This window comes from Dama dama, chromosome 14 (assembly GCF_033118175.1).
Source record: "Dama dama isolate Ldn47 chromosome 14, ASM3311817v1, whole genome shotgun sequence".
Lineage (NCBI taxonomy): Eukaryota > Metazoa > Chordata > Mammalia > Artiodactyla > Cervidae > Dama > Dama dama.
Genome location: NC_083694.1, coordinates 70,717,886 through 70,745,836, shown reverse-complemented (window position 1 = coordinate 70,745,836; position 27,951 = coordinate 70,717,886).

Sequence of the window (27,951 nt, the reverse complement as noted above, 5' to 3'; positions counted from 1 at the left end):
TTCTGTTAGATCCATGCCATTTCTGTCCTTTATTGTACTCATCTTTGCATGAAAAGTTCCCTTGCTATCTCTAATTTTCTTGAAGAGCTCTTTAGTCTTTTCCATTCTATTGTTTTCCTCTATTTCTTTGCATTGATCACTGAGGAGGGCATTCATGTCTCTCCTTGCTATGCTTTGGAACTCTGCTTTAAATGGATATACTTTCCTTTTTTCCTTTGCCTTTCACTTGTCTTCTTTTTTCAGCTATTTATAAGACCTCCTCAGACAACCATTTTGCTTTTCACATTTCTTTTCTTGGGGATGGTCTTGATCACTGCCTCCTATACAATGTCATGAACCTCCATCCATAGTTCTTCAGGCACTCTATCAGATCCAATCTCTTGAATCTATTTGTCACTTCCACTATATAATCATAAGGGATTTGATTTAGGTCATACCTGAATGGTCTAGTGGTTTTCCCTACTTTCTTCAGTCTAAGTCTGAATTTGTCAATGAGTTCATGATCTGAGCCACAGTCAGCTCCTGGTCTTGTTTTTGCTGACTCTATAGAGCTTCTCCATCTTTGGTTGCAAAGAATATATTCAATCTGGTTTCAGTGTTGGCCATCTGGTGATGTCCATGTGTAGCATCTTCTCTTGTGTTGGTGGAAGAGGGTGTTTTCTATGACCAGTGTGTTCTCTTGGCAAAACTCTGTTAGCCTTTGCCCTGCTTCATTCTATACTTCAAGGCTAAATTTTGCCTGTTACTCCAGGTATTTCTTGACTTCCTACTTTTGCATTCCAGTCCCCTATAAGGAAAAGGATATCTTTTTTGGGTGTTAGTTCTAGAAGGTCTTGCTGGTCTTCATAGAACCATTCAACTTCAGCTTCTTCAGCATTACTGGTCGGGGCATAGGCTTGGAGTATTGTGATATTGAATGGTTTGCCTTGGAAACAAACAGATCCTTCTGTCATTTTTGAGATTTCATCAAAGTACTTCATTTTGGATTCTTTTGTTGACTATGATGGCTACTCCATTTCTTCTAAGGGATTCTTGCCCACAGTAGTAGATATAATGGTCATCTGAGTAAATTCACAGATTCCAGTCCATTTTAGTTCACTGATTCCTAAAATGTCGACGTTCACCCTTGCCATCTCCTGTTTGACCACCTCCAGTGTGCCTTGATTCAGGGACCTAACATTTCAGGTTCCTATGCAATATTGCTGTTCACAGCATAGGACTTTACTTCCATCACCAGTCACATCCACAACTGGGTGTTGTTTTTGCTTTGGCTGCATCTCCTCATTCTTTCTGGAGTTATTTCTCCACTGATCTCCAGTAGTATATTGGGCTCCTATTGACCTGGGGAGTTCATTTCTCAGTGTCCTATCTTTTTGCCTTTTTATACTGTTCATGGGGTTCTCAAGTCAAGAATACTGAAGTGGTTTGCCTTTATAGAATAGAAATTTCTCCCTCCTTGCTCTACAACACAGAAGTCTGCTTTGCCAAAAAGTCAGAACAATAGGAATTATTTTATTATTAAGGATGATCTCAATAATCAAATGATTATCACAGTTTTCCCCAGGTGTTCTTGTTTATCACCTCCATTAGCTCAGAAGTCTTCTTGTAAGGCATTTGGGGCATCAGGCCCACCATCTCAGAGGCAGACTTAGTCATTACATTATCAACATCAAATCTTTGCACTTTAGATATCTCTTCTGGTCTGAGTGAGAGAAAAGAACTTTTCTGTTTGGGCTATTGGCCTCTTTTTTGACTTTTAGTAAAGCCATTCTGGGCTTCCCTGGTGGCTCAGATAGTAAAGAATCTGCCTGCCATGTAGGAGACCTGGGTTCAATCCCTGCGATGGCAAGATCCACTGGGGAGAAGGGAATGGCTACCCACCACAGGATTCTTGCCTGGAGAATTCCATAGGCAGAGGGGCCTGGCTGGCTACAGTCCATGGGGTCGCAAAGAGTCTGACAGGACTGAGTGACTAACCCAGCAACACAAAGCCATTCTAAGTTTGCAAACACATTTCCTACCACGATAGCTTAAAGGTTTCAGCTCTGGGAACTCTGGGCTGCCTTGGCCTCTGCTCTCTTGCATCTGTTCTTTGCCCCTCTTTCCAATAATGTTCTCCTTCCTGTCTCTGTCTCCTATCTCTGGCCAGGGCATTCTGATAGGCTCTACCTCTACACCTGGGATTTTCTGACTTGGATCCTTTTAGCTTTCCTGTTATCCAATTATATATTCATCCTGAATTCTTCCATACTTTAACTTGAACATGACATTTTCCCTCTTTATCCTCACTTCAATCAATGAAAAGTTTTAAATCTTTCCAAGTCTGCCTTTATCCAGCTCATTTGAAGGGCCCCTCTTCTCTCTGGCTTAGTGGTTAAATACCCTAGCTATCTACATACTACTCATATATATCATATATTTACCCCCATTGCACATTAAACACACACACACACACACACACACACACAAACTAAACCCCAATATTTGTAACTTAAGAAGATACTGATACCATCTTGTTGAAATGGAATGATGATCAATTTGCCAGAAAGCAATTTAGCTGAAATCAGTGCTCTTGTTAATCAGCTTGTTTAAAATTCACTCATTTAGAAAAAAAGAAAAAAAAAACCTCTTTATAGCTCTTTAAGAATTTCATTTTATAAAAATATATCTGCAAAATATAGTAGTTTTTGAGGTAATTTTAACCAATTTCTCCCCCAAAAGTATTTCCAATTTAATTTCATATTTTTGATGAGTATGCATCATATTTGTATAATTTTATGAATGGTAGAATTATTTTGAATCCTTGAGTAGCTTTTTATACTGATTTTATTTTTAGATATCAGGAAGATTTTTAGCCAGATTTTCTAAAGATCTTATTTTTCAAAATTTCTTCTCACAATAAATATTTACTGAATCCATATAAAACTTAATTTACATAATTGTTTGTCACCAATAAGCAGGTGGGAAAGAACCCACTTCTCTGCATTTTATTGTCATTTGGGGGAAGAGTATAATTTTCTCCAGGTGTTCATTCTCAGCCCAGTTCATGTTCCCAGGTGTCCAGTTTGCCAGGTGTTACTTGGAAAATAGAAAAATAGAGGTTCATTTCTGCCGGCTCATTTGTGGGATTTTGGTCAGGTGGACCTAGACTAAAGGCATAAGTCATTGAGGGCTTTGCAAAGCCTTGAGACCTGTTGAATCAAGTTGAGATAAAAAAGGAAAACAAAAGGATTTTTCCAAGAAGAATATTTTTGGATGAATTTCTAAAGCCGGTGTACAAATTCTGAAGGCTAAATTGTCCTCCAAGTACATTTCAATGGGGTTATTTGTGTCCAACTTGACATTTGTTTTACTTACAGCTCTCTTTCATTGTGTTGCTCCTTCCAATGAGTCTCAGTTTCCCCTACAGCGTTTTCCAGATTTAACAGGTCCCCTGGGGCTGTGCACAGATGAGTTAGCTTTCCACAGTCTCTTGTTTCTGTGTCCAGGAAATAAAATATGGGGACTCATGAGGAACTTTCAGTATGCGTATGTATGCTGGCCATGGAAATTAATCTTCTTTCATCAGAACAGTGTTGAATTAATATACTTGAAGATATAGCTAAAGAAGTGGGCACTGTGATTAACAGAGAGGTAAAGGGATGAAAAATATGATCAAGAGATAGGAGGAATAACTCAGACAGTTCAAAATCTGTCCAACAAAATGCCCAGAAGAAAAGAATTGTGGAGATGCAATAATCAGGAAGAAATTTCCAGACTTGAATATATCTGGAATATGACTGCCGATTGCAGAAGAATTCAAAAACAAAAGTGACTATGTTAAACATCGTAACTTCCAACACATTGTAGGGGATTTCAGAATGTTAAGAAGAAAACCTCTTAAGGCATGTATGTGTATGGCTGAGTCGCTTCACTCTTCACCTGAAGCTGTCATAACATTCTTAATCAGCTTCTGTTTGTCCTGTGCTCGGCGTATGTCTGATTCTTTGAGACTCCATGGACTGTAGCCCGCCAGGCTCCTCCATCCATGGGATTTCCCAGGCAAGAATATTGGAGTAGATTGCCATTTCTTCCTCCAGAGGATCTTACTGACCCAAGAATCAAACTCCGGTCTCCTGCTTTAGCACTGAGTCACCTGGGAGGCCTGGGTATCGATCACATTAATCTGCTGACAACAGAGGGGGCTTCCCAGGGGGCACAGTGGTAAATATCTGCCTGCCAATGCAGGCGACACAAGCACAAGCGACATGGGTTCCATCCCTGGGTGGGGACGGTCCCCTGGAGTAGGTAATGGCAACCCACTCCAGTGTTCTTGCCTGGAGAATCCCGTGGACAGGGGAGCCTGGCGGGCTACAGTCCATGGGGTCGCACAGAGTCAGACACAGCTGAATGGCTGAGTATACATTGACAACAAAATGTACCTGAAGACAATATAAGAATGCCTTCAAACTGCTGATTACCTGTGGGTGAGGAGGGCTGGGTTGGGAGTTTGGATTAACAGATGTAAAGTGTTGTATTAATATATAGAATGGGTAAACTAGAAGGCCCTACTATATAGAGCAGAGAACTATATTCAATATCCTGTTAAAGACCATAGTGAAAAAGGATATAAAAAGAATATAAAAGGTAATGGCTACCCACTCCAGTATTCCTGCGTGGAGAATTCTATGGACTGGGGAGCCTGGCAGGCTACAGTCCAAGGGATCACAAAGAGTCAGACATGACTGAGTAATTAACATATAACTAATATATATATATATGTAGATAGATAGATATATAAATTGAATCACTCTGCTGAACACTAGGAACTAAGATAACATTATAAATCAACATAAATATAAATTTAAAAATGCTGATTATCTCATCTAATATAGCAAATTATCCTCATGTATAATAAAAGCTCTAGCAAACTAGGGATGAAAGGGAACTTCTTAACTTGACCAAACTATAGTGAGCAAACATTATCATTTAATGGAGAACTTTTAGAGAACACATTTCCTTTGAGATGTGGTATTCTTAGATGACTGCTATTACTAATGGTCCTGGTGATTCCACATGAAAAGAAAAATAGGACTTACAGAATTAGAAAGGAAAGTGTAAATTGTCATTACTCACAGACATGCTGATTGTCTATGCAGAAAATGCACAAAAGTAACCAAAAAAATTTGTATTTAGGTTGTTTATAATGCAAGATCACTGGATAAAATATTACAGAAAATATTAAAAATAAAATTCCAAAAAAATAAATAAAAATAAAATTCCATTCACAAGAGAGACAAAACAATGAAATATCAAAGAATTAAGGAGTTCATAAACTTTTGATGTGGAAAATAAAACTATATTAAAGGGCATAAAGAAATATCCAAAATATGCAGAAATCTTTCAGATTCTTGAATGTGGCATGATGAAATATTATTTCTGATTCTAACTTAATTTGCAAATCCAATTAAATGCCAATGAAAATTCCAGCTGCATTTTAAAAGAATTCTATATAATATATTTGGAAGTTTATGTGAATGAAGTTTCCAAAATAGCTAAGCCAGCTTTCAAAAACAGCAAAGAACAACAATTTACCTTACAAGGTATCTCGCAAGTATACATGTTTTTAATCCGCCTGATGGGAAAAGGAACTATTCTCTGTCCAAAGTGAATTTTGGTCACTGTTCTTCCAAATTCTTTCTGGATGTAACTTTTCCAAGTCTCAGGTAGTTTTCTCCCATGCCTATGTTTATCAGTATTCAGTTGAATAGTCAAGAGGAACCTGCTAAGATTGGTGGAATTCTCTTTTTCCATGTCCCTTCTCTTCAGTACTCTATCTTGTGAATTCTAGCTGCCTTATCTCTCTGATTTGTGACTCTGTTTCTTTAACTCACAGAGTCTGCCAAACTCTACCTGAGTGTTTTTTTGTTTGTTTGTTTGTTTGTTTTTTCTCTTGCACTGCACCCTGAAGTCAGTAAGCTAGACTGATTTCTCACTTCATTTTCTTCCCCATTCATCAGGGAGCACTATTCTACATTACCTGCCGTCTACTGACTTGAAAATTATTGCTTCTTTTGTTTGTTTGTTTTTCAGAAAGGGAGGTAAATCTATTAAATGTTACTTCATCTGGGTTGGAAGTCCTAGTGTAATATTATTAATGAAAAAAAGAATAGACTCTAAGAAAAATAAGTTCACTAAATAAAAATTTAAAAAGCAAATTCATGAAGAAATTTTAAAAAATTGATACCAAGTAATTGCTGTCACAGACTTTAATTCCACAATGCAATAAATTTAAAAATTATCAACAAGGAGATAGCCTCACAGAAGCACCTAAAATGGTGGTATATGATCCAAAATGGTGGCATATGACCCAGACAATTGGGATTAGAGTTAGATGTTTAAGGATAAAAGAATTAATATTAAGAAAATGTAAAGAATTTGTATAAATTGGTATTTAAACTATAGAAAAACAGGCACAGGATTTAACAGGCATTTCATAAAAGAAGAAACGTGAATAACTAATAGATGTGAAAATATGCTCAGTTTCACATTAATTAGGAAAATGAAAATTTGAGCAACTGTGATTCTATGGTGTATCTGGTGTATTTGACACCTAGAACATATAATGTTTTACAGCCCCTGCTGTATACAACAAAGTTATTTCCAGTGACAGCCATGAGCTGAAGCTTTGTGTGATGTTAAAGGCACTACATGTTTCAAAATAGATGTAGATGCTAATTCACTGTCTCTGATGGATTTTTTTTTTTTTTAAGTTCTCTGTTGAGCTTCTTTTGGAGAAGAAAATGGCAACCCACTCCAGTATTCTTGCCTGGAAAATCCCATGGACAGAGGAGCCTGGTGGGCTGCAGTCCACTGGGTCCCAAAGAGTCGGTCACAACTGAGTGACTGGCACTCTTGAGCTTCTTTAGGTCAATGTCTCTTTACATTGATTCTCCACTTCAAATTTTTCCCCAAATTCAGAGTAATTATTAATATAGATGAATACTCTCGTTACTTTTTTCTGCCATGTTCCTTCTGGATAAAGTGGGTAGGTACAACTATTTATTCTACACTTCTACACTTGCCTAATAGTTTGACCTTTGATCCTTTGAAAATTGTCTGATATAATAATATTTATTATACATGACTGTCCAGTAAGTTAATTTTAATAAAACCTACTTTTCTTAATTCATATTTTTGTTTTAAAACAATTAAGAATTAAGATGAATGAATTTCAATCTTAGAGATATTGCTTAAATTCAGTAAGACATTTCTTTTTTTTTTTTTTCAGTAAGACATTTCATGTGTGAACTAAGATTTGCACTTACCAGCAAAAATATTAAACCTCACAGTTTATGCTGCTTCATTGTTTGAAATATTAAACACAAACAAATAATCCAAATGGTCACATAGAATAACAACACTGCAATTACTCAAGTTCTCTTTCTTTGCTTTCTCAGTCTTTGTGCTATCCTTGTTTACTTCAAATCTAATGTTTAAACATGAGGCTATGTAGTGCCACAGGGGTTGGAGATACGGTTTGTGCAGAAGCCAGAGCAAGCACTCAGGCCATTATAAACTTACTCTTAAAATGAAGGTGGGTAGTTGAATGGCATGTGTATTCAGAACTGACTGTATAACTCAGGGTTCTTCAATTTAACTTCAATGTAAAATGTATTTATTAAAAGACAAGGAATAAAAATGTACAAATTTGAAGCTTACAGAATGTATTATTAAGTTTCAACAATAACTGTCACAGGATAGGTTTCCTCACCTGGAGAAGTAGGGTAGATTTTGGAAATTCACTGGAAATGATCGAAACCCAATGCCTTGAAAGTCTGTGGATACCAGGAGTTGTGTAAAAAAGGAAATTCCATAGCCAAAAGAGGCACGCATAGCTTGGTCGTAGGGCAGAGGTATCAGCAAGCAGCCACAGCCGTGGCTCAGATGAGAGAATGAATGAGACAGCTGGGGCAGAGATGGCTGTAAAGTAATTACTGCATCTGAAAAGCCATTTAGACATCTAGTTTACGTGACATCTCCAGATGGGGAGAGCATCATGTTGACTTTAAAGGACACATATTTAAAGTGGATTTAGAAAGGAAATTCTTTTAAATGTAAGAAGGTATAATTAACCCAAGCACCCTGGCTAAGTAAGACAAGATATTGTTGAAGAAAAGGACTTAGAGAAACTCAGAGAACATTAGGCCTATGGCTGAAAAAGCAGGGCAGCCCCATCTCTATGGGAGTAGTGCTCTGTGAATAGATTTCAGCTCGTGGGGCAACAAAGCATCGTGGAGGCAACACCCAAGGCAGGTGTGTGCTCTTTCAGATGATGACTTAATTAAAGGACCACATACACGGGTACACATAGGAAATGGCTATTTCTTTGCTTTAAGATATTTGCAAATAGTCCTTTCCTTTCCATTTAGATCCTGGAGATGGATTTTAGAGCAAGCTTTGTGCAGGCATTATCACAGACTTCTGCTGGAGTTATATCACTGAGGTGTGGAAAAGAACAGAAGAAAATGAAACCTTTCTCTGGGGACCTTGGGGACCATGGTTCAAAGGGTAGGCTTAGGGTAGGAAATAGAAGACAAACCAGGACAGATGGGAACCAGAAAGATTCATATGTAGGACCAGGTAAGAGAGCTCAAGGGTTAAAACAGAGTGAGAGATAGTAGAAGCAAGAAGAATGAAATGGACCCCAGGAGGAAGGAGGGAAGCGGGGAGCAGTTGGGCATATGGAGCCAGGAGTATGGACACGAGCAAGCTTGGCAACCTCCTCTCAGAGACGGGAATCTCTGCGCTGAGATGAAGCTGACCAAGGCCAGGAGCTTTCTGGAGAAGGTGGCAGCCAATGAGGAGGAGCACAGGCAGGGGGACAGATGCTGGACTGGGTCCCAGTCGGTGAGCAGCTTTTCATCTACTGACTACACCGTGGGCTTGCTTTACCACTTGCATGTCATCATGGTGCTTATCATCACCTAACCTGTTACCTTTCTCACTTTATTTATGTAGCCAAGAGGGCAGGGTTTAGGGCGGTATTTTGTCAGTTTTGTTTACTTTTACATGCCCAACACCTGACTGATGATTGCTTGGCATTTGTTGAATGAATACACAAACATATATTGTATTGACCGGAGATTTCCCACAGCTTAGCTGAGGTGGAGGCTGACCTTCTAGTTATGAAATCCTTGCCAATCTAATTCTATCACTCAATTTGTGGCATAGATTCAGTCCATTTCCTTACAAATTCAGGTGAGAATTGCATAGAGAGGATTTGGGGGACTAAGCCAGCTTCTTCATTCTGCTCATTTTTCTTCTTGGAGATCTTTCTCCAGAATGAAAACTTGATTTAATGTCAAGAAATGTTTCTTTTTCTTTTAGGGCTTTTGATGTGTAGGTGCCCTTGGAAGATAGATTCTGTGGAAAGACAAATCATTAGTTGGTTATAGGGACAACAATTAGAAAGATCCAAACTGAAATCTTATTTCATTTATTGGTCTATAAATTCATCACACTAACAGAGAGTTTGTTCTAAAAAAAAAAAAAATGTTGTTAAAGAGATGGAAATATCCCCATCAAATATAGTTCACTCCTACTTTCTCTCCTTACCCTCAAATAACAGCAATGATGTCTAGGGCCTGAAATACTATTTTTGTTCCTGTGGTTACTCCAATCATGTTTTGTGATGAGACCAGGTCACTCTAGATGAAATGTGAAAGGCTCTTCCAAAAATTGCAGTAGGTATGTTTAACAGAAATCTAAAACCTGAGAGTTATTTATATTTTGATGTCAGTTGTGGGTACTTTCTTTGTTTGTGGTTGCTGTTTTTCCCTTCTCTGTATTCCTGATAAAATTGTCTCAAATCAGGATGCAAAGAGGCAAAAGAAACCATTATGAGTTTTAGAAGTGGTGGAGAGATAAGTTTTACTCCCTGGACTGGACAGGGCATGCAGCATGGTGCATGAATGGTAACGCAATATTTAGAATCAGCAAGGCATAGACCCAAGTCTCAGCTCAGCTCACGCAACAGTGGTGACCTCAGGGAACTCACAAAGGCCCTCAGAGCTTTGGGTTTTTCATTTGTTAATTTAACGTTTTGCTCCAATTGGCCTGTAAGGTCATCTCTGTCCCCAGGGAAGGGAATGTTGTCTTGGATATAAGCCCTATTTTCCTGGAAGGAAACTGGATGCTAATTTAAAGGTAGCAAGAATCAGAGGAGAATTAGATGCAAAAAGCCAACTCATTGGAAAAGACCCTGATGCTGGGAAAGACTGAAGGCAGGAGAAGGGGACGGCAGAGGATGAGATGGCTGGATGGCATCACCGACTCGATGGACATGAGTTTGAGCAAACTCCAGGAAATGGTGAAGGACAGGGAAGCATGGCATATTGCAGTCCATGGTATCGCAAAGAGTCAGACACGACTGAGTGACTGAACAGCAAAGAATCAGAGACAAGAGGTAAGCTTTGGAGTCCTAAGACCTGGATTAAAATTCTGATTCTACTTCTTTCCAATTGGATCATCTTCATCCCTAAATTGGGAGTAGCAATATCACCAAAGTCACATACAGTTGCCAGGACCAACTGAAATCAAATGGACTGTCAGGATTAAAAGTCCTTAGCACAGGGCTTGACATAATGGAAAGGCTTAACAGATAGAAGAGGCCCATTAAGAAGATGGGAAGCGATGTCTGCACTGGCCCGCAGAGAAGAGTGAGCATACTGTGACTGTTGCTTCCAGGTCAGTGACTGGCTTGGCTGGCCAGGTTCAAGGCATCCCCCTGTGATGTCAAGGCAGAGAAGGTATCCTTCAGAGAGTCGTTTATGAGACCCCTGGCCACGGATTGTCCAGAGCTCGTAAGAAGGAATTTTTAAGTGTTGAACTTGCAGTTCAATCTTTAAATAATTTCTCAGCATATAAGAAAGTGTCCTGGGAAGAAAACCTAGTAGGGGAAGAGAGGTCAAGGTGAAGAGCAGGAAACAGAACACGCATCTTGGGAATCACATTGAATAAACAAGAAGGAGATTCAGAGGAGTAAATTTCTATCAAAAACCATTCGAGAAACATGATGTGAATTGGCCGTGTCGTGTTTTGTTTCTTGTTCAATCGAAAAGTTGATCAGATCACTGCTTCTGTCTAATCAAAAACAAGATGTACACCTGAGAAAAATGAAGAGCCTGCTGGTGAGTGAAATGTTTCAAAATAGGGGTTTGATTTCGATTAGTTCGCCTCGCAGTGCTTCAGAGCGAGCGCATGCCTTCTCCCTACAATGGCCAGGGCTCCCCTTGGCTACCCGGGCGTGATTAATATTTGAGGTCATAGTGTGGCCTGCAGAATTCTAACCCAGCTTCACATTAGCATTTTTAAGGCTTGCAGGCAGTTGAATACTCATGTGCTCACAGGGGTTAGATATGCACATGAGTGCTCCAGAAATGAAGGGAATGCCACGTGGAAGGATTGATGTTTGTAACCTCAAAGTCAAGGGAATTCAAAGCTAAGCCCCATAGAGTCCTGGTGAGTCACCAGGCCCCACAGAGGATTAAGATACATGAGATAGCCCCTCACCTAGGAATACAAAGTAGCATTTTCAGCCTAGGGAAAAAGAAAAAAAAAAAAAAATTGCTGAGACAAGATGTTTCCAGCTGATTCTCTTCAAACATCCCAACAAATGGGAGATGTGATGTTTTCACCCAAGTAGAGACTTGCTCTGGCAGGAGCATGTAGTCAGACATGAGAAGTTGCCAACAGAGACTATTTTGCAGCCTCATAATTCAGGATATTGGCAAAAGTGGACAGCAGTGTTTTCCTTCTCTTTCCTAGGCATGCTTTCTTTTTTAAACAAAGCCTCTATTAATCAGAACTTCAGATCACATATGGCGATCAATTGAGGCTGTTTAGGGCATTTACAGTAATTGATCTGCTACAAGTTCTTCACAAGTGGATTGCGCTATACACACACATGTACTTTGCAAAGAATTCAAAAGCCATTAGGATGTTCTCAACTCCTATTTGATAGTCTGAGGGCCATTGACTGGATGTGATCCTCAGAAATTAGCTGGGCCAGCAGCAGGGGGCATTTTGATTAGAACGGAGAGAGGGTTGTGAATTGAGGAAACGGTGGATGAAGAAGGCAGAGCTAACTTCACCATCATAATCATGAAAACTGCCACAGGGTGCCAGGTATTTCATGTACAGCTTTTGTACCATTTAATGGTCATGAAACCAAGTAAGGTTTTTAATATTCCTCACTCTGGGTTTGAGAAACTGAGTCTAAAAAGTTATGTGCTTTACTCAGGGTGGCATAATTAGGGCCAGAACTGTGATCTGAATCCAAATCTAAGTCCCAAACCCATGTGCTCCTACCCTCACCCACCAAGCCATTTCCCCTCATGTCTAAATAGTGGGTTATACACTTTCCAGGAGGTTTTAGGATAGGCCTGCCTGGAGTCTGGGGACACACGGACAAACACAGATATGTTTGATCATATGGAGCTCTGAGCTTGTAAGTCTCCCTTTTTGGATAATGATGTGGGTTTGCTTGTTGGAAGAAAAATGTCCAGACAAAAGCTGGCAGATGCCCTTTGAAGCCAGAGAGATAGAGAGACTGGGAAGATGGGGAGCTGATATGGCAGGGACAACTCTAAGTGAGGAAGTGTGTTTGAGCAGTAAGATGAGCTCGAGGTACCCAACGGCCCAGATGAACTCAGATCCAAGGAAAGCAGTGAGAGCCCATGCAGAAATATGACCACATGCAATGTGGGACATACTGGGGTCTTGATCTCATGCCGTCATTGGTTTTTCTAGTATTGAATGACAAACCACTCTGACCACCTTTCCTGAATAGTTTAGAATGGGTTCCCCAGCTAAAAGTTCTTATCTTCCTCACTTGGAATTAATCTTTATGATAGAGCTCAAATGTGTTCTAGTTCTAATCTTAGCTTTGTTAATTAATAATTGATTTAAATGAAGATCAGAAAGTAAAAGTAATCACCCTATGCTATAACTTAGGACATGAAAAACTGATTCAGACTCAAAGCATCTGATGTTAGAGCCTAAGATTTAACTGCTACATTATGATAGGAGCTACCTAGGACCAATTTTTTACAGGGGTTAGGTCAAATCTCTTCTTTCGCCTTTGGCTTCTCTAGCTTTAAAATAAAATTAATTTAAAAGAAAAAAAAAAAAGAAACCTAAAGTGGACCTTAGGCGTAAATATATAATTTTAAACTATAAAACTTCTAGAGAAAACACAAGAGAAAATCTCTATGACCTTGGGTTAAACAAAGATTCCTTAGATATGATATCAAAAGCATAATCTATGAAAGAAAACGTTGATAAGTTGGACCTTATAAAAATGAAAACTTCTGTTCTTCAATAAACAGTGTTAAAAGAATGAAAAGACAAGCCACAGGATAGGAAAAAATATTCTCAAATCACAAAGGCTTCAAATCCAGAATACATAAGAACCTTCCAACTCAATAATGAGAAAACAAACTACCCAGTAAAAAATGGGTAAAAGAGTTAAAAAAAAAAAAAAAAGACACATTACCAAAAAGCTACACAGATGGCAAACAAGCAAATAAAATACTTAACATTATTAGTCACTAAGGAAAAGGCAAATGAAAACCACAACTGAGATAATTGCTACAGAGCTACAGAATAACTGAAACACAAAAAGGAGTGAAGACTGACAGTTCCAAGTGCTAGTGAGGATGCAGAACAACTAGAACTCAAGCACATTGCTGTCAGGAATGCAAACTGATACAGCTATTGTGGAATAGCTTTGCAACTTTTTCTGAAAGTAAATGTACACACATCATATGATCCAGCAATCCCATTCTTAGGTGTGACCTAAGATAAATGAAAACTTAACACAAAACCTGTATGTGGAAGTTTAGCCTTATTCATAATCACTTCAAACTTGAAACAAGCCAAACTTGAACTGGGAAATATATAAACTCTGATGTGTCTATACTACAGACTGTCATTCATCATGAAAAGGAGCAAACTACTGAGACGTGCAATAGCATGAGTGAGTCTCAAATGCATCGTGTTATGAGGAAGGAGTCGCAATGGAAAAGCTACATGCCGTGTAATTCTAACTACTTGACATTCTGGCAAAGATAAGCCTAGCAGGACAGAAAACAGATCAGAGTGGTTGGTGTGTCTAGGGTGGGGAAAGGGTTAACTACAAAGAGGCACGGGGAAGAATTTTGGTTTTATGGAAATATTCACTGTCTTGATTGTGGTAGTGGTTACATGTCGTCAAACTAGAATACTATAGCAAAATGTGAATTATACCTCAATCAGAGAAGGGAAAAATGAGAAAGGTCAGTAGCAGCAGCATAAAACCAAATAGGGCTCTGAAGCAAAATGAGACCATCCCTGCAAAGGAGATTTAGAGATGATCCGGGTGGTGGCTAAGCCAGCATTCCCACCACGCATGAGGCAGTCTCCTCATTCTCACCAGGATTTTCTTTTGTCTCACCCCCAGAGCCTTAATATCTTTAGGTTGTCGATAAAGGGAATTTGGGAGAAAATGCAGACAGAAGCCAACAACTATTTCAAGGCATTAGCGCATCACTACTTGCATTAATGTCTGGTCGTGGACGGGAGAGCTACAGCTTCCCTGACATTTGCTTTATAGATAACCGGGGCTTCTAGAACCTGCATTGGCAACAGGGAGAAATAAATGTCCACAGGCCTAGCCTAATAGATTCCCAATAATTTAAAGTCACAGCCTCTAAATGATCCATCTTCCATGGTAAGCAAATGCCATTTCTTGTTCTTCTATAGCTTTGGACTTTTCTGTTTAAAGGACATTTGATATTCCTTCCTTCCCAGTTACATGTGAGGAGGGGGCCAAGGAAGGGGATAAATTTCAGTTTTGCTGATGGGTGAGGTGACCAAGATGAAGAGACAGTTTGCAACCACTGAAAAGCGTGCAGACTCACAGGGAACAGACGGTTAAATGGCTGGTAAAGGAAAAACGTGTGTGTGGGCTTTGGAGCTAGAGAAGAAAGTGGTCCCACATCTGTGATAACACGGACTGAGGACCAAGGGTTCATTCTAGTGCTCTGGGGTAAAATTCCTGAGTGTTCCTGACCAGTAGGTCATTGGGTATCCTTAGGGGGAAAATCAGACTTTCACAGAGGCACCTAAAGTTAGCTGAAAGTTGGGTCCCTGCACTCAGAAAGCTGAGTTCAAGTCCTGGCCTGCCTGCTCCCACACTGTGTAACCGCTCTGAGCCCTGGCTGCTTCACTGTTTGGTGGGGACACTGTAGTATTACATTTTGGTGCTGTTGGGGGTAGAATCTATGAATATTAAAATTCTAGTGCTGCACCAGACACACAGCCAGGCTCAACAACCTTTTAAAATATCATTAAGGCCTAATTTTATCTTGACGGTGTCTATCCCACACATGAAATGTGAGGCTGCAGAATTACCCACTTAAGTATCCAGATCATGTACACAGCAACCTGTTTGTACTTGTGTGCTAAGTCGCTTCAGTCATGTCTGACTCTTTGCAACCCCATGGTCTGCAGCCCGCCAGGCTCCTCTGTCCATGGGATTCTCCAGGCAAGAATACTGGAGTGGGTTGCCATGCCCTTCTCTAGGGGATCTTCTCGACCCAGGGATGGAACTGGCGTTTCATGTGTCTCCTGCATTGGCAGACAGATTCTTTACCATTAGTGCCACCTGGGAATCCCCAGCAATCATTTTAACTTACCCCCAAACCTCCGTTTCCTGCCTTTTCCCGTGTTACTAGCATGTTTGGGATCTAACCGATCTGTGTGCACATTTGGGAAGCACAGTGTCTGCACGGCCAAAGTACAGGCTCTCCTTCGGTTTGATGTTTTAGGACCTGGGCAGTGAAAGGAGATGTGGAAAGCTCTAGTCCCTCAAACCGGATTGTCCTAAGAAACGTTTTGAAATGCAAAGTTGACTAGTTCCTCCAAGTCCTCTGACAGGTCAGGGTGACTAGGGTACAGAGGGCTGCCCACTGAGATTCTCTCAGAGGCTTCAAGGAGCAGGAAGTTTAGATGAAAGTTTAAGAAGTAAGACTGAAGTGTCCATTCCCCAAGCTCTGTGCCCAGGTACCCTAGGGCACCTGAGTAAACTCACAGAGATGCCATGGTCCTATATTTCTAGGCAAATGCAACGATGCTCAACATCTATCAGAGACTGTAACATGATAGCTTGAGCTACTCTGCAGTACCAACATTTTTCATTCATTTAGTTCGCAGTTAGTAGCTAAGTACTTAATAAATAGGTTTCCTTTGACCTATGGGTACTGTGAAAAAAGACTAACTAATACTTTAAGGGTGCCATGAATGGTAAAAGTTTGTGAACCTCTGCCACAGAGTATCTTAAAGATGCTGCTATATACATTGATTGAGGGTTGTGCCTGGCCCCATGCCTAGGAAGCTAACATGAGTAATCGAGAGCACCATGACATCTTAGAGGTGGAAGAAATCTTTCAAATCATCTCAATTAATACCCTCCTTTTACAAGTAGTCACTCTGAGACCTTGGGGCGACTTGCTCAATCCTGTTTTTCTTGTGTGTAGGTCACAGGGGATGGAGTCAGGAAGAGGAGATAGATATGTGTGTGAAGGGGGCAATGGTGGAGAGCTGTGATTCCTAGGGAAGCAAGAAGAGGCCATGGTGACCCATGGAAATCAAACCCGAGCTTCCCTCCTCCACCTCTGAGTGAGTGGGTGACAGATCAAGGGGAGCCAGAGGGCACCCTCAGGGGGCATAACACAGACCCTCACAGGCATTGAGAATGCTGACGGCAGCCTTCCGGCATAATGTGGGGGTGATGCATTGTGTTCCAGCGTCTGGCTCCAAGAGCCTCTTGCCTTGTTCGTTCCTCAAGGACAAGGACAAGGACAAGGACATAGACTGGGACATCCATATGACAAGACATCATCTCTATCTAAATTAAATCTCCCCCAGCCTCAAAAAGGCAGGGCCGGGATCTTCCAGGGGAGTGGTTTGGGCTCTGTATTCTTCTGTGCTTAGCATGAAGTCAGCTGGCCTGAGTTGCATCCCTGAGCAGAAGTGTGGGGATCTATTTGAAAAGGGGGAGTCTGGCGTGGGGAGGGATGCAGTGTCTAGCGAGAAAGGCAAAGGCTTTAGGGCCCCAGGGCAGGTTGTGGAGGTCAGGTGTGGAGGCTCTGCAGTTTACCTAAATGTTAGGAGATGGGCTACCTGTCAGATAATGCAAACTCAATTATATCTGAAGGGATTCTAGAGGTCAGCTGAGCTCGGCTGGTTATCTGTTTGCAAGATACAAAGCAACATCCTGATAAATTGTTAATGAAAGGGAGTGATGTAGCACTCTGCCGGGCCACCCAGAGTACACGGAAGAGAAGCAGTTAGGGAAGATCAGGGCTTAAACGAGGCAGCCTGGTGTGGCGGAAATCGCACCGGATTAGGACTTGGGCCTTCTTGGCATTAGTCCTGTCCAGTGGCTAATTAGCTGTGTGACCTCTGGTAACTCACTTTGCTTTTCTAGACGTCAGCTCCCCATCCACCCACGCACAGGGCTGCTCAGAGGCCAGGGTGACATAATAAATGCAACCATTTATCAAATGCTTCCTCAGTGCCAAGGGCTGTTTTAAGCACCACACATGCTTTATCTTATTTAACCCTCACGGCCCTGAACTGAGGTAGAGATTAATAGGATCAGTAATCAAAGGTAGGGTTCCCCAGGTGGTGCTAGCGGTAAAGAATATGCCTGTCAATGCAGGAGATGGAAGAGATGCAGGTTTGATCCCTGGGTCAGGAAGATCCCCTAGAGAAGGGCATGGCAACCCACTCCAGTATTCTTGCCTGGAGAATCCCATGGGCAGAGGAGCCTGGTGGGCTATAGTCCATGGGGCCACACAGAGTCGAACACGACTTAGTTGCACAGCACGTGATCAAAGGTATAGACAAGAAGACTGAGGTCCAGTTGGTTGGAGCCTGTGTGTTCATCTCTGTGGGTGGATTCAAGGTATGGCCTTCTATCCACCACGCAGGGCTGGGAGCCTTAAGTGTTCATACAATTCTGATTTAGCAGAGCCAGGACAGGTTTAATAAGTGCTGGGTTGATGTGGGTGGTTCATGAACTTGAGTTTGCAGAACACTTCTCTGAACTCCAGTGGCCCCTTCCACGCCAGAGATGACTGGTAGCACACATGTATGAGGGAAGATGCTGATGGGAGGGCACCGCAGAGATCAGAGAGAGGCAGATGCAAGCTGTGAGAGCAACATCCAGGAATATGTGGGCTCCCAGGCCCAGGCCACAGCCCCAAACTGACACTTCTGGCACCTGCAGTGACAGCAACCACCAACGGCAGCTTGTTGGTTGGGTAAATCTGCTCAGGAAGGGAAGGAGGAGGCTATGTTGGGTGAAGACTGGGTCCTTACCCCCATGATATGCCAGATTCCCACAAGATCTGGTACCACTCCATCATTATGCCATCGCACATGTGCACAGTATTCTAGAATTTTCTCTTGCTCTATCTTATTTAATTCTTTCACAGAGACTTTATAAAATGCATATGCTATTCCCTTTTTTGTGTATAAGAAAACTGAAGCTCATAGACATCACATGCCCAACCACAAAGTTCTCAAAACTAGTAAGTGGTGGGTATGGACTGGAAGCCTGGTCTCCTTTCATTAAATCAAGTGCTCTTTCTGGTGCCCAAGGCTGTGTACCAGTAACCCAGAAGGTACTCAGTACCTTCCCAGGCACAGTGGGACGACAGAAGGCATGAAGACAGCATCCTTGACCTTGAATACATAACAATTTTATTGGAGGACAGAGGTAACACAACTAGAGGAGTGAACCCTGGAGAGAACAAAGACCAAGCCCAGCCTAAACCTTGTAGAGTGGGCCTGTGCCTGCGATTCAGGAACTACACACAAACGGGGGCTTAGAGTCAGACACAGCGTAGGGACTAAAGAACAACAACCATATCCAAAGGCAACACTTCCTTAGGCCAGCTGTGATTTGACCCTTCTCTGCCTGGGATCCTACCATTGTCTTCCCGCCTGCTCCCAGGATAAAGTCCAGAACTCGCCTCTCTCTGCAGCCTCCTCTCTGGCCATCCTTCCTTCCCTCTGCTCTTGAGTCCCTGGAATATTTATCCCCTGCCAAACACCCACCATTGCCATCTTCCTCTCAATGGAAAGCTCTTACCCATTTTCTTAGGTCTCAATTTAACCATCTTTCCTCGGAAAGTCCTTTTTTGCCTCCTTACCCTATTGGACACCCACATAGCAACTTGAGCTTTCCTTTGAAGCTCATTGCAAATCTAACTGATATTTAATATTTGTCTTCCCTACTTTAACTCCAGGGGTCAGATATTGTGCCTATTACATTTACCACTAAATCTCCAGTACCAGTGATGGCACATAATAGGGATTTAAATAACTGCTGCACAAATTAATAAACCAATAAGTATATGGACAGGCAGACGGCTTAAAGATTGAGTCAGTGATGCGAACTATGAGATCTGTCTTTCATGGTTGCAGGCCAGTATATTTGGCTCATTTCAGTTCAGTGGCTCTTTGGGCAAAGGCAAGAAAGACTCTTGAGAGTCCCTTGGACTGCAAGGAGATCCAACCAGTCAATCGTACAGGAAATCAGTCCTGAATATTCATTGAAAGGACTGATGCTGAAGCTGAAACTCCAATACTTCGGCTGTGTGAGTCGACTCATTAGAAAAGACCCTGATCTAGGAAAGATTGAAGGCAGGAGGAGAAGGGGACAACAGAGTATCAGATGGTTGGATGGCATCACTGAGGAGATGGACATGAGTTTGAGTAAACTCTGGGAGTTGGTGATGGACAGGGAGGCCTGGTGTGCTGCAGTCCATGGGGTTGCAAAGAGTTGGACACGACTGAGGGACTGAACTGAAGTGAAGGAACAAAAAGATGAATAAGATTTAGTTCCTTACAGTCATGCCAGGAAAAGGGAGGGGTTAAACAAAAGACAGCAAGATATATGGCCTCCTTTTGGAAAATTGGCATATTTCATTTTCCCAAGGGTTACAGCCCAGAACCATGTCCCCACAGTTAAAGGTTCTTCCCAACAGCCTGCACTGTGTCCCTTCAGGATATAAGGGAAAAGGAAGATAAAGTCCTAAGAGAAGATATTTAGAGAGTGACAAAGCCTTCAAAGCCCTAGGTAATTTCCATGATATCTGGCACCTAAAAATCTTGGACCAGCAGCTTCTACACCACCTGGGAGTTTGCTGGAGGTACAAATTCTCAGACCTGCCAAGTGAAGCAGATGGGGCCCAACTAGTGGTGCTGAAGCTGGCCAGTATAAGCTCTGGAGAGCATATTGTGCATCTCTTCCCGATTTCAAGGTAGCTTGAAATTGACTATCGTGGGGGATATTTACACCACAGAAATGGGCAGTTGTAAATCACATCTTTTCCTCCAAAAGGAGCAGGTTGTTAAACATTTACAAGGATGCCATTGACCTAGAAATCTGTGTTTTAAGAAACCCTCTGGAGGATTCTGAGTCCTTCTCAGTTCTCCTCCCCAGTGCTTAACGGCATCCAAAGTCCAGGTTTGTGCACATTTCATGAACCTGAGCATGGATGGCACCAGGGACTGTTTGTCCCTGGTTGTGATAAGAGTATCAGCAAGGGAACAACAGCTCTTCCTCCAGGGATCTCACACCTCCCACCTTCTGCAGAGAGTGGAGACAGAGGGTGACGAGTGACTCTAGAATTGCTATTTTGGTCCCCACACCCAGCATTGTTGAAGAGAGGCCTGATTTGCAAACAAAGATTTCAGAGCTGTGAATCTCAGCAAGCTAAAAACAGGCCTGTTCTGACTACAGAGCAAACTGAGTTTTTTTTTGTTTTGTTTTGTTTTTGACAGAGTTCAGAATCACTCTGGACAGCAGGGAGTCTCTGATAAAGTCAAATCCAGACTTCCGCCTGTATCAGCACAGTATGTAGTATTAATACACACCTGCGTATGATCCCTCAGGTTACAGTCACACAAACTGAAGGGGGAAGGGGAACAGAAGTGAACAAAGGTGCTCTGAGCAGTAATATCTCTGCTATTATAGGAGGTGGAAGAGGGAGTGGAAAGGGGTATATTTTTCAAAAGAAATAATGCTTTACTTGTTTAATCAGATGTCTTATCCACTGAGCCAGGTATTATCAGCTAATGAACTAGGTAGTTCTCCTAATGAGTCCAGCAGATCACCTGCTGAAACATTTCTAAGACATTCATTTCTCAGCTCTCTGCCATCTTCAGAAGGTAGAGGATTTAACCTGGGGTCTGGCTCCAGCCCCAAGCAAGGCTTACAGGTTTTGTGGCCAATTTAGAGCAGAAATGAAAACCTTACACCATGCAGGACAAAGGACAATGAATTTGGTTGGCTGCTTGTAAAGAACTTCTTATTCACTTGCTGCCATAAAGAACAGTTTGTTACAGAAAGTAGAAAAGGAGGTCAGTTTCATTAATTTTGTGATCTCATAATACCTGGTCCTTAGTTGATTCTGGATGAAGATTTGTTTGATAAATGAATAGGAAAGATGGATGAATGAATGAGTGAATTGACAAAAGTTTTAAAAGTATGAACTTACAGATTTCACTGTGACAAAATCTTTGGTTTCCACCATCCTCCCTGATATGTCTAAAATATCCTCATATCTCATAGGAAGTTGGGAGAACAGGAACTACACTGAGCACATATCCTATGCCAGATATTATGGGATTCACATAAAATTGGCTCATTTAATTATCTTAATAATCTTGTGAAATAAGGATTATTGACCCATTTTACAAAAGAATAAATGGGTTAAGTAATGTGTGGAAAACTACACAGTATAGTAATGGAGACCTGGGATCCAGAGTGGTCTAGCTTCACGTACTCTCTGCTTTTCCAAATTGCCCTTTGGTTTTTGACAATTTTAACTGTAGCAAAAAAATAAAAACTAAAAGATAATAGGTGTGTATGTGACAAAACAAAACTTGAATACTTTGTTACAAATCAAAAAAAAAAATGTCACTGCTACCTAAGTGACAAGAGAGGAGGTGTTGCTATGGCTTTGCTCACAAATGCCACCAATTTCCAAATTCGTGAATTCCTGCTGACAGGCGGAAGGTCTAACCCACAGCTCAGCTTTCCTCTTTGTCTAATACCGACTACAAGCAATTTTTCTAGTTACCTGAAATGACTGCAAATCCCACCATAAGTGCTGTTACTAGTGGCTAACATTTATTGAGTACTTACTTGTGTCAACTCTGCTTCAACTTTCTTTTGATTGCGATTTCATTGTGTATCTTTTTACCATCCTCACTTTTAACCCGTCTTTGTTGTTGTATGCCATGTGTGTTTCTTGTATTGAAGCATGCTTCATTTTCAATGTTGTGTTAATGTTTGTTGCACGCACACACACACACACACACACACACACACACACACACACGTTGTCATGTTTCCTAGTCTTCTCTAATCTGTGAAAGTTCCTGAGTATTTTCTTGTCTTTTATAGTCTTGACATTGTGTCTTAGAGTTTTTGATTGAATATCAGGCCTTACGGATAAAATATAGTAGTGTTAGTTGCTCAGTTGTATCTGACTCTTTGTGACCCACGGACTTTATCCCACCAGGCTCCTCTGTCCATGGAATTCTCCAAGCAAGAATACTGGAGTGGATAGATATTTCCCTCTCCAGGGTAACTTCCCCATCCAGGGATTGAACTCAGATCTGCACTGGAGGCAGATTCTTTACCATCTGACCATCTGAGACATGGTGGTTCGCAAAAATACAGTGGAAGCTGGAGTCAATAACATTTACTTCAGGAACAAGATATCCTTTTTCTATCTGGCTTCTGGTTTGTGGGGTTGAGTCAATCTAGGTTGCAATTCAGATGTAATTGTAATTCAGTTTATTACAATCTTCAAATGATTGAAGAGCAGGATTAGAAACATCCTTACAGTGTGGCTTGATGTCTGCATTCCTGGAGGGTTTGTCTCAGTTATTTTGCTAACTAGGCTTCAGAAGATTCCAGTATTGTGCATTTCAAGAAGACTTTTGCAGCTCTCTTGCCCTTACCCCTGATATTCTGCATGAGCACTTAATGAAAGCCAATGGAAATGAGTTAGTGAGTGGCTTCAGAATCTTTATTTCTAGGGATCCTACGGATTCTAAACCATCATTTCTATCCAGTTTTGATCTTTACAAGTTCATTGAATTTTTAGCTGCTTTCTTCTTGCACGTGTCTGTGGTGGCTTCCTTCTTCCCTACTATTCTGTAGTGATGAAACCATCATGGGTCTCTTCTCTCCTAGGAGGGCTGCATTATTTTGTGAATCTTAGTTCCCTGGGTTTTTTGTGTTCATCTTTGGCTCTTTAATTGGCTTGAAATTTATGATCTGTAGGTCATCCAGCTTGTTGTTCTTCTCAGAGTGATGACAGCATTTTCTTGTGATTTTTTACTTTTCATACAGAAGTGGAAGTCAACTTTTGTTTTTCAAAGCTTCCTTTTTTTCTTTTAAAGCCATAGAATTACCTAGAATATTTTTACTGGTTCATTGGATGTTTACAATTTTTGGTTGTGTATGCCTCAACTCCTCTATCCATGAATCTAACTCCTCCTTTACATCACATTAATAAAAATCTATGATTTTTCTGGCTTCTGTAAGAAGTCAACCCACATTGAAATTTCAGTTGTTGTTGTTGTTCAGTCATTAAGTCCTGTGTGACTCTTTGCAACCCCATGAACTGCAGCACACGACATTTCCCTGTCCTTCACTCTCTCCCGGAGTTTGATCAAACTCATGTCCACTGAGTCAGTGATGCTGTCCAAATATCTCATCTTCTGTTGCCCCCTTCTCCTCCTGCCCTTTATCTTTCCCAGCATCAGGGTCTTTTCCAATAAGTTGGCTGTTTGCATCAGTGGCACTTCATTAGTATTTTAAGTGGTCATTGGGAAGAGAGTCCCCTTGCAGAACTTTGCCCCTCTACTGTCTCTCCTTCTCTATTCTCCTTTTTGCTTTTCTGTTCTTAACCTCTTCCTTCCTCACCTAACTGTTGTGGTGTCCTTATTTTCTTTCTCTATTATGTTGTGCAATCAATCTTAGCTCAAATTCCTAGCTCAAACACCGGCATCCTAAGACGGTCAATAAAACAATATATTCCACATACCATGATATGCTTCTTAATGGAAGCAGTCGAGTTTATAATTTCAGAATCTTCTTTTATTACAAAAGAAACGGATTTCTATATGACATAAGAGATAGGATTATATGACTCCTAAGAAATTTCCAACTCTGAGGGCCATAGAGAGACATAAAGATGTAGTGAGAAAATGAGAAAGTTGAGAAGAAAACCAATATTTTCTGCATGTCTGTTACATATTCCATGAAAATAATTACAGCAACATTCCTGAATGTTTATGAAATATTTCTTATTTTCTAGGCACTCTTCTTACTGTTTGCATGAATTACATTTTAATCTTACCTATGAGATAGATTCTGTTAAAATCCCATTTTATAGATGAGGAAGCTGAGGATTGGGAAGGTTAGATCCATTGCTCAAAGGCTGGTAGCTAGTAGGTTGTGGAGAAAACACTGAACTCTGGATAGTCTGACTCAAGAACTTAAGTGCTTAATCACTGCACAAAATAGCAAGCATGTTTCATATACTCTTCCACAAATATTACTATGCTATAAGGTAGGTGTTTTTGCTGCCTCATCTAACAACTGAAAATGCTCAGAGATTGGAAAACTTACTTGCATCTAGTTAGTGGCAGGGAGCCTGGATGAGACCAGTCCCATGGTACCCGGGGCACTCTAGCTAGGTGGAGCTTATGTAACAAGGGGTGACAGTGCCTGGCCGGGAAGAAAAGCAGTTCACCCAGAAATCGTGGCACAGAATACAAGGAGCAGAGATACTGGGCTAGAACCCCCATCAGGGGCCTCCCTACCCCTGCAATTATAATTCCCCTCAAAGCAGCAGCTCCATCCTTCATCTCAGAGCTGTCTGGCAGTTCTCACTCCCCGTGACTCTCTGGGGACGGGTCACTGACCCACGGCGGCTGTGGACAGCAAGGAGCAGGAAACACATGAGCATTTGACGCAGTCGATAGCAGACATGTTCAGGCTCAAGTCACCCTGAAAGAGACCAGCAACTGTGGAGTCAGTGGCTGAGTCTGCAGAGACGGTAGGTGGAGAAACAGACGCACCTTGACTGGAGTCAGCGCAACATCTGGTAAACCTGGCCCATTGCTTGATAATTAATCTTGGTGTTGAATCTAATGACACGATGGGATGGAGAAATTGGGCGATTTGATTGGACACATTTTGATAGTTTAATTTTCAATAACACATGGTCCGAGCTTGTTCACATAATTGCTAAATAGATTAATATGCCAATATCTCTGACCAGCTGGAAGGGAAAGATTTAGGCCTTCGAAGATCTTCGACGGGCCTTTAAATTAAAGTTGATGGTCTGGAGAGAATGGGAGCTCAGGCCTCCTGGGGATATGAAGTCAAATCAGAACCAGTGATGAAGGCCTTGGAAACAGTGATTTTATCGTTACTCTTAAAAATAAACCCCTGGCTGCCTGCAGAATGTCAATTTGTCTGCAGACGCACTGTACTATGAGTTACAGGACAATTGGGAAACCTGTCTTCCTTTCCTGAGGTGTTTGAATTCACTGCAGCTATGCTCATGATAGAGGTCAAGAAAAACCACATAAATGAGTCAGCAAGGGCCATGGAGCCTGATGTGGTGTCAATTGTCCCCTGAGCCTTGCGGCCTCTTCTTTCTCAGGATGACTGTTTCAGGACACAATCCAGCTGCAGCGTCTACAAGACCAGAGAGGAGAAAGCGAAGTGTCTCCACATCTATAATCTTCAGTGTGTGATCAGTTGCACACAGGAGTCAGAAAGGTGATTATTATTTTCCTCGTGGAAAGAAGAGGTCGCGTGTTCATGTCTGAAGGGGTGAGGACAAGACCAATGCGGGTTCACTGAGACAGGAAAGCACAGAAGAGGACTGGGCAGCGAGGTGGCCTCCGTGTACAATCAAAGAGGATTACTTAATCATGATAAGCGTCCATTTTCTTATCTATAAAAAAGGATATTTACAGTGCCTGCATCATAGGTAAGAGACATAACGTACTTAGTCACAGCAAGGGACACACCATTCCCTTCTCCAGGGCATCGTCCCAACCCAGGGATCGAACCCAGGTCTCCTGCATTGCAGGCGGATTCTTAGCCAGCTTGAGCCACCAGGGAAACCCAAGGGACACACAGTAAACTTTAAAAAGTATTAAGCAGGATAAAGAGACATGATCCAGGAGAACTGTGGGCTATTTTGGGTTAGGGGCAAGGGGAAGGTAGTCGGGGTGATGCAATTTTGTGGGGAGGTAAAGTGGTGGTGGTAGGTGTGTGTTTGTGCATAGGGATTCATTTCAGAGAGAGTTGGGAGAATGTTGCTTATTTTCCTTTGTTTGGGGTTGTGTAATTGACCCTCAAGTCCCTTCAACTTCAGTTGAAGCATCTGTTCATTGAGTTCTGGTCCATGAAAATGACAAAGGTAAGGAGGGATGAGGCCTCTTTGAGAATGGGGCTGGCTCTTATTCCTCTAAACAGTGGTGAGGACATAGCCTGATAGCGGTGGCTCTGGTTGCATGAATGAAACTTTCGAGTTGTCCCTCACTCCCTGGTGACTGAGGCAGTAAAGATCTGCCAGCAATGTGGGAGACCTGGGTTCGATTCCTGGGCGGGGAAGATCCCCTGGGGGAGGGCATGGCAACCCACTCCAGTGTGCTTGCCTGGAGAGTCCCACAGATAGAGGAGCCTGGCGGGCTACAGTCCATGGGGTCCCAAAGAGTCAGACAGAACTGAACGACTAAGCGCAGGACAGCACTCATCCCCTGGCTTCATTCCCCTTTCCTTTTCACTGAAAGGAGGAACCAGCCCCAGCGATTGCCTGATGAATGACCACCATTGTTTAGACAAATAGTCTGGCATCACTATCAGGCATGAGCTACAGGCTTAGGCTCTCCCCACCTCCCTGCAGCCTGAGCATGAATACCCCAGCACCGAGGAAGAAGGGTCTCGCTTTGGCTGGATGGCACCTCCTTGAATCAGAGTTCAGAGCGAGGGTGCCCCAGAGCACGGTGGCCTTCCCGGGGGTCCGTGAGAAGGAGAGGAAACAGTCCTCTCCATCGACGCCAAGCTGTCAGTTGAAGGTAGGACTGGTTTCCTTTCTGCCCGTTTCCCTCTTGGCCCTCTGGCTAGAACCACTCAGCACTCAGAGAGTTGTGGACACTTGAAAGAGCTTTCAGAGGAAAATGACAAGAAAGTGGAAACAAAATTAGAGGCAGCATGATGCTACCGCAGAGAAAGATGCTCGCTACACCATCCACTCCTGCCTGTTGCCTCCATGCACCCCTCCCACTGGCCTCCCCTCTTCTCCACTTTCTCACATGTGCTTTGGAAATCAGGGACTGTCATCAAGGCCATTAGCAACGTCTATTCTGGGGATGTACAGTACAAAGCTTAGACCTGGTATTTACCGCTGACTGACAGGGGAAATGCTTTAGCTGTTGCTGGGTGCGGACGTGACAGAGAGGCTGGGGAAAGTCAGCTCCTGTTCTTCCATTTGTTAAAAAAAAAAAAAAATGTTTTAAGTGAGTTTGGTGCTTGGGGAAAGGGGTGTGATTGGCAGCCCCTGGTGGGGGGAGTCCCCTATAGAGATGGTGCTAAAGCGGGGGCTGCCTCTTAAGAACCACTTATTGTCTGCCAGGTCTTTCATTTCTGCATCACCTGTTCAAGCCCTTGGCAGCCGTATAATAAGAACAGTAATGACTGGGAGGGTGATAGCCCTTGTGTCTGCCTCTGAGGAGGTCGGGCTGCACCGGTTAGCTACCCCTGGGTGAAGGATTTATTTCGTGAATTTCCATCTGTCTATGAGAACAGGGTAA